The sequence below is a fragment of the Megachile rotundata genome, unplaced genomic scaffold (genome assembly GCF_050947335.1).
Source record: "Megachile rotundata isolate GNS110a unplaced genomic scaffold, iyMegRotu1 scaffold1312, whole genome shotgun sequence".
Classification (NCBI taxonomy): Eukaryota; Metazoa; Arthropoda; class Insecta; order Hymenoptera; family Megachilidae; genus Megachile; species Megachile rotundata.
The window spans coordinates 1-7,500 of record NW_027474608.1 but is presented as its reverse complement, the minus strand read 5'-3'; positions in this window follow the sequence as shown (position 1 = coordinate 7,500).

The following is a 7,500-nucleotide window of genomic DNA, read 5'->3' as shown; positions in this document are numbered from 1 at the left end:
ACGAATCCTCCACAACCTCAATGCCGGAGATTCGAAGAAACGCATATCGACGTAGTAATGCCGAAGAATAATATTCTCTCCGGTTCAAAAAAGTTTTGAAAGCACGTACACACCGCTTTCACGCCGTTCGTCGAAACGTAAGAAGCGCGTAAACCGCACACGCTCGGAACGAATTAATCGATCCCCATTCGGTGTAAGCGCGTAACAAGCACGCTGGACGTTGTGTTCGTTTATTTCAGTTTTTCAGCTTAAACGTTCCCTTTTCTTTTATGATTATTTTTGTACAACTTTTTGTACACGAACCAATTTGCAGCTCTCCTCTTTTTGCCCGTTTCCTTTTCTGGTTCGTAATATTATTTATATTACGTGAAGTTATATTATAAGTCTTTGATATACAATATTTCGTTTAACGACACAACACCGAAATAGCGCGTATAGCGGATCACGCTGGACAATACGCTATGGCGCGTACAGCGGACATGCTGTTCGTCGAAACGAATCGAAACCGTGTCGATATAAACGTTTCGTTCCTCCACGGGGGTCTCTTTCTCTTATTTTGTATCGATAAAGCGCGTAAAAAAATGCAAATCCTTTCGTGCCAGAAAGATTTCTCGTTGAAAAGTTTTAGAAGCACGTAACACCGCTTTTCATTTCACGCTTTGCATCGAAACGGTATAAGCACGTAAACCACACACGCTCGCTCGTATTGAACCTCCACAATATCGGTGTTCTTTCGCCTTTTTTCATAAATACCATTTTTTGCAATGAACCAATATCAGCTTAAACGTTCCTTTTTTATTTGGTTCTTCTCTCTCCTCTCATGTGTTTCAGTCATATTAAAAATTGTTGTTCCTCCAAACTCTCTCTATTCTCTCTCCTTTCACTCTCTTTGGTATTTTATTTAAGACACACCGATAAAGGTTAGCGCGTACAGTGGCGTGCTGAACGTACCGTGATAGCGCGTACAACGGACATGCTGTTCGAAAAACGAACAAGAGGAAGCACGTACAAAGGTAGCTCGCGCTAGGCATATATCGATACGAAACCTCCGTTTTTAGTCTCTCTTTTCGTCGTGGATATCGAAGAAGCGCGTAAAAGAAAATCCCGCTAAAACTCTCTCCGTGCCGGAAAGTGTGTATCCGTTGAAATTTTGGAAGCACGTACACCCGCTTTCACGCTTTACATCGAAACGGTATAAGCACGTAAACCACACACGCTCCGTATTGAACCTCCACAATATCGGTGTTCTTTCCGCCTTTTTCATAAATACCATTTTTTTGTGATGAACCAATATCAGCTTAAACGTTCCCTTTTTTTATTTGGTTCTTCTCTCATGTGTTTTTCAGTCATATTAAATTTTTGTTCCTCCAAACTCTCTCTTCTATTCTCTCCTTTCAACTCTCTTTGGTATTTTATTTAAGACACACCGATAAAGGTTAGCGCGTACAAGTGGCGTGCTGAACGTACCGTGATAGCGCGTACAACGGACATGCTGTTCGAAAAAAACAAATCGGAGCAAGCACGTACACAGAGAATTTTAGCTCGCGCTGGGCACATCGATTCTTACAAATCCACCCAAATTTTTATTTTCTCTCTCTCAAAATTTCGTGTCATAGTTACGATACACACCGTAATAATATTTTTTGTACGTATAAGCGAAAACTCGATGTAATATCGAGAAATCACCCGTACCGAAAACTCTTCACTTTGGAAGAAGTTTCCATTTCAGAAACCGTTTTTACGAGTCATAGTTACATATTATTTCGTTTCAATATCTCTGCGCTGTACGTATAGTGAAGCATTTATTTAATATTTTACTTCATCGTACCGAAAAACTCTCCGCGAAGAAGAAGTTTTCTCGCGCATCGAGAAAATATTTAGGCGTTCGAGACGCACAAAACATTAAGGGGACGTAATATCATTTCTGAATTTCGGAATAAATATTCCGTTTCAAAATTTTTTAGCCTCTCGACTGAAGGCGTTGTAACGAACAAGTTCGTTCAACACCACTATCTAATTCATTTTTAAAATAAATTTTATAAAACCTTTTTTGGCCCGTTTTAGAACGGTCGGTTTTATTCTATCCCTTTTTAATTTTTAGTAGCCTGTGCCGCTTGAGTCAGTACAACGTACACACCAAAGTGCATACGAGTCACCAGCCTCATGTTAAAGGTTCGTCGCATATGTGCCATTTGGTCTTAGACGCCGACACGCGACAATGCAGTGTGGAGAAAATCCTGCATCGATACCGAGAACACGAACAGTCGAGGCAACACGAAGTTACGCACGAGGAGCGGTGGACTAGTTCTCAACCGAGGTCATAGAATAGCCACGCGCCCGACTCTGTTCCGTCTGGTACGATCGGACCGAACGTCTCCTTATAGGTACCGAACGGCCGGCCGGATGGTCGGCGACGCCGGCCGTTACGCACGGGCGCTTACGATGCTAACGCGCGATCCGAACGTGCCAATTCGAAAGTGCGGTAAAACTTAGCGCGAAAAAATCGATTTTTCAAAAAGTTGTCAAACACGCTAAAAAGTATACGGACGATGTTTTAACAATTATTTTACGAAATTTAATGACAAAATTAATCGAAAAAAAATTTTTTTTCCTTTTCTCGCCAAAATAAATACCAAACGAATTTCTAACGTAATAAACGAGTAACAAATAACAGTATACGTCCAAATAACATACAAGAATCGAGAAAATATTTATATTTTTTCAAAAAATTGAGCAAAAATCTCTCCGCATAGTCGGTTCGGTGCCGAGTCCGAACGTACCAAAGTCCCTCCGGCATAGTCGGTTCGGTGAATCGACGACTGACAACCTATATAAAAAACGATTAAAACCTATAGAATAACGTATCACTAGAACATTTATACCATTTTGGCACGTTCGGATTCATAATTAACGAAATTATCGAAAATTTTTCATTGCGCATAGTCGGTTCGGTGAAAAGGTGACTGACAACCTATATTAAAAATGATTAAAACGTATAGAATAACGCACTACTAGAACATTTATACCATTTTGGCACGTTCGGATTCATAATTAACGAAATTATCCAAAATTTTTCGTTCCGCATAGTCGGTTCGGTGAAACGATGACTGACAACCTATATAAAAAACGATTAAAACCAATAGAATAACGTATTACTAGAACATTTATACAATTTTGGCACGTTCGGATTCATAAATAACAAAATTATTGAAAATTTTTCGTTCCGCATAGTCGGTTCGGTGGACCGTCTGATGCGAGACAATGTCCCACCGGCATAGTCGGTTCGGTGAATCGACGACTGACAACCTATATAAAAAACGATTAAAACCTATAGAATAACGTATCACTAGAACATTTATACCATTTTGGCACGTTCGGATTCATAATTAACGAAATTATCGAAAATTTTTCATTGCGCATTGTCGGTTCGATGAAAAGGTGACTGACAACCTATATTAAAAATGATTAAAACGTATAGAATAACGCACTACTAGAACATTTATACCATTTTGGCACGTTCGGATTCATAATTAACGAAATTATCCAAAATTTTTCGTTCCGCATAGTCGGTTCGGTGAAACGATGACTGACAACCTATATAAAAAACGATTAAAACCAATAGAATAACGTATTACTAGAACATTTATACAATTTTGGCACGTTCGGATTCATAAATAACAAAATTATTGAAAATTTTTCATTGCGCATAGTCGGTTCGGTGAAAAGGTGACTGACAACCTATATTAAAAATGATTAAAACGTATAGAATAACGCACTACTAGAACATTTATACCATTTTGGCACGTTCGGATTCATAATTAACGAAATTATCCAAAATTTTTCGTTCCGCATAGTCGGTTCGGTGAAACGATGACTGACAACCTATATAAAAAACGATTAAAACCAATAGAATAACGTATTACTAGAACATTTATACAATTTTGGCACGTTCGGATTCATAAATAACAAAATTATTGAAAATTTTTCGTTCCGCATAGTCGGTTCGGTGGACCGTCTGATGCGAGACAATGTCCCACCGGCATAGTCGGTTCGGTGAATCGACGACTGACAACCTATATAAAAAACGATTAAAACCTATAGAATAACGTATCACTAGAACATTTATACCATTTTGGCACGTTCGGATTCATAATTAACGAAATTATCGAAAATTTTTCATTGCGCATTGTCGGTTCGATGAAAAGGTGACTGACAACCTATATTAAAAATGATTAAAACGTATAGAATAACGCACTACTAGAACATTTATACCATTTTGGCACGTTCCTATTCATGATTAACGAAATTATCGAAAATTTTTCATTGCGCATAGTCGGTTCGGTGAAACGGTGACTGACAACCTATATTAAAAATGATTATAACGTATAGAATAACGTATCACTAGAACATTTATACAATTTTGGCACGTTCGGATTCATAAATAACAAAATTATTGAAAATTTTTCGTTCCGCATAGTCGGTTCGGTAGGCCGTCCGACCGGGACCAAGTCCTTCCGGCATAGTCGGTTCGGTGAAACGATGACTGACAACCTATATTAAAAACGATTAAAACCTATAGAATAACGTATTACTGGAACATTTCTACCACCTCGGCACGCTCGGATTCATAAATAACAAAATTATTGAGAATTATTCGTTCCGCATAGTCGGTTCGGTGAAACGATGACTGACAACCTATATTAAAAACGATTAAAACCTATAGAATAACGTATTACTGGAACATTTATACAATTTTTGCACGTTCGGATTCATAAATAACAAAATTATTGAAAATTATTCGTTCCGCATAGTCGGTTCGGTGAAACGATGACTGACAACCTATATTAAAAACGATTAAAACCTATAGAATAACGTATTACTGGAACATTTATACAATTTTTGCACGTTCGGATTCATAAATAACAAAATTATTGAAAATTATTCGTTCCGCATAGTCGGTTCGGTGAAACGATGACTGACAACCTATATTAAAAACGATTAAAACCTATAGAATAACGTATTACTGGAACATTTATACAATTTTTGCACGTTCGGATTCATAAATAACAAAATTATTGAAAATTATTCGTTCCGCATAGTCGGTTCGGTGAAACGATGACTGACAACCTATATTAAAAACGATTAAAACCTATAGAATAACGTATTACTGGAACATTTATACAATTTTTGCACGTTCGGATTCATAAATAACAAAATTATTGAAAATTATTCGTTCCGCATAGTCGGTTCGGTGAAACGATGACTGACAACCTATATTAAAAACGATTAAAACCTATAGAATAACGTATTACTGGAACATTTATACAATTTTTGCACGTTCGGATTCATAAATAACAAAATTATTGAAAATTATTCGTTCCGCATAGTCGGTTCGGTGAAACGATGACTGACAACCTATATTAAAAACGATTAAAACCTATAGAATAACGTATTACTGGAACATTTATACAATTTTTGCACGTTCGGATTCATAAATAACAAAATTATTGAAAATTATTCGTTCCGCATAGTCGGTTCGGTGGGCCGTCCGAGCACGACCAAGTCCGTCCGGCATAGTCGGTTCGGTGAAACGATGACTGACAACCTATACTAAGAACGATTAAAACCAATAGAATAACGTATTACTAGAACGTTTATACAACTTTGGCACGTTCGGATTCATAAATAACAAAATTATTGAGAATTATTCGTTCCGCATAGTCGGTTCGGTGAAACGATGATTGACAACCTGTATAAAAATTGTTCATAACCGATAAAGTAACGTATTTCTAGCACCGATATACCGTTTCGGCACTTTCGGATACATAATTAACGAAATTATCGAAAATTTTTCATTCCGCATAGTCGGTTCGGTGAAACGATGACTGACAACCTATAATAAAAACGATTAAAACCTATCGAATATCGTATGACTAGAAGATTTATACCGCTTTGACACGTTCGGATTAATAAATAACAAAATTATTGAAAATTATTCGTTCCGCATAGTCGGTTCGGTGGGCCGTCCGAGCACGACCAAGTCCGTCCGGCATAGTCGGTTCGGTGAAACGATGACTGACAACCTATACTAAGAACGATTAAAACCAATAGAATAACGTATTACTAGAACGTTTATACAACTTTGGCACGTTCGGATTCATAAATAACAAAATTATTGAGAATTATTCGTTCCGCATAGTCGGTTCGGTGAAACGATGATTGACAACCTGTATAAAAATTGTTCATAACCGATAAAGTAACGTATTTCTAGCACCGATATACCGTTTCGGCACTTTCGGATACATAATTAACGAAATTATCGAAAATTTTTCATTCCGCATAGTCGGTTCGGTGAAACGATGACTGACAACCTATAATAAAAACGATTAAAACCTATCGAATATCGTATGACTAGAAGATTTATACCGCTTTGACACGTTCGGATTAATAAATAACAAAATTATTGAAAATTATTCGTTCCGCATAGTCGGTTCGGTGGGCCGTCCGAGCACGACCAAGTCCGTCCGGCATAGTCGGTTCGGTGAAACGATGACTGACAACCTATACTAAGAACGATTAAAACCAATAGAATAACGTATTACTAGAACGTTTATACAACTTTGGCACGTTCGGATTCATAAATAACAAAATTATTGAGAATTATTCGTTCCGCATAGTCGGTTCGGTGAAACGATGATTGACAACCTGTATAAAAATTGTTCATAACCGATAAAGTAACGTATTTCTAGCACCGATATACCGTTTCGGCACTTTCGGATACATAATTAACGAAATTATCGAAAATTTTTCATTCCGCATAGTCGGTTCGGTGAAACGATGACTGACAACCTATAATAAAAACGATTAAAACCTATCGAATATCGTATGACTAGAAGATTTATACCGCTTTGACACGTTCGGATTAATAAATAACAAAATTATTGAAAATTATTCGTTCCGCATAGTCGGTTCGGTGGGCCGTCCGAGCACGACCAAGTCCGTCCGGCATAGTCGGTTCGGTGAAACGATGACTGACAACCTATACTAAGAACGATTAAAACCAATAGAATAACGTATTACTAGAACGTTTATACAACTTTGGCACGTTCGGATTCATAAATAACAAAATTATTGAGAATTATTCGTTCCGCATAGTCGGTTCGGTGAAACGATGATTGACAACCTGTATAAAAATTGTTCATAACCGATAAAGTAACGTATTTCTAGCACCGATATACCGTTTCGGCACTTTCGGATACATAATTAACGAAATTATCGAAAATTTTTCATTCCGCATAGTCGGTTCGGTGAAACGATGACTGACAACCTATAATAAAAACGATTAAAACCTATCGAATATCGTATGACTAGAAGATTTATACCGCTTTGACACGTTCGGATTAATAAATAACAAAATTATTGAAAATTTTTCGTTCCGCATAGTCGGTTCGGTGGGCCGTCCGAGCACGACCAAGTCCTTCCGGCATAGTCGGTTCGGTG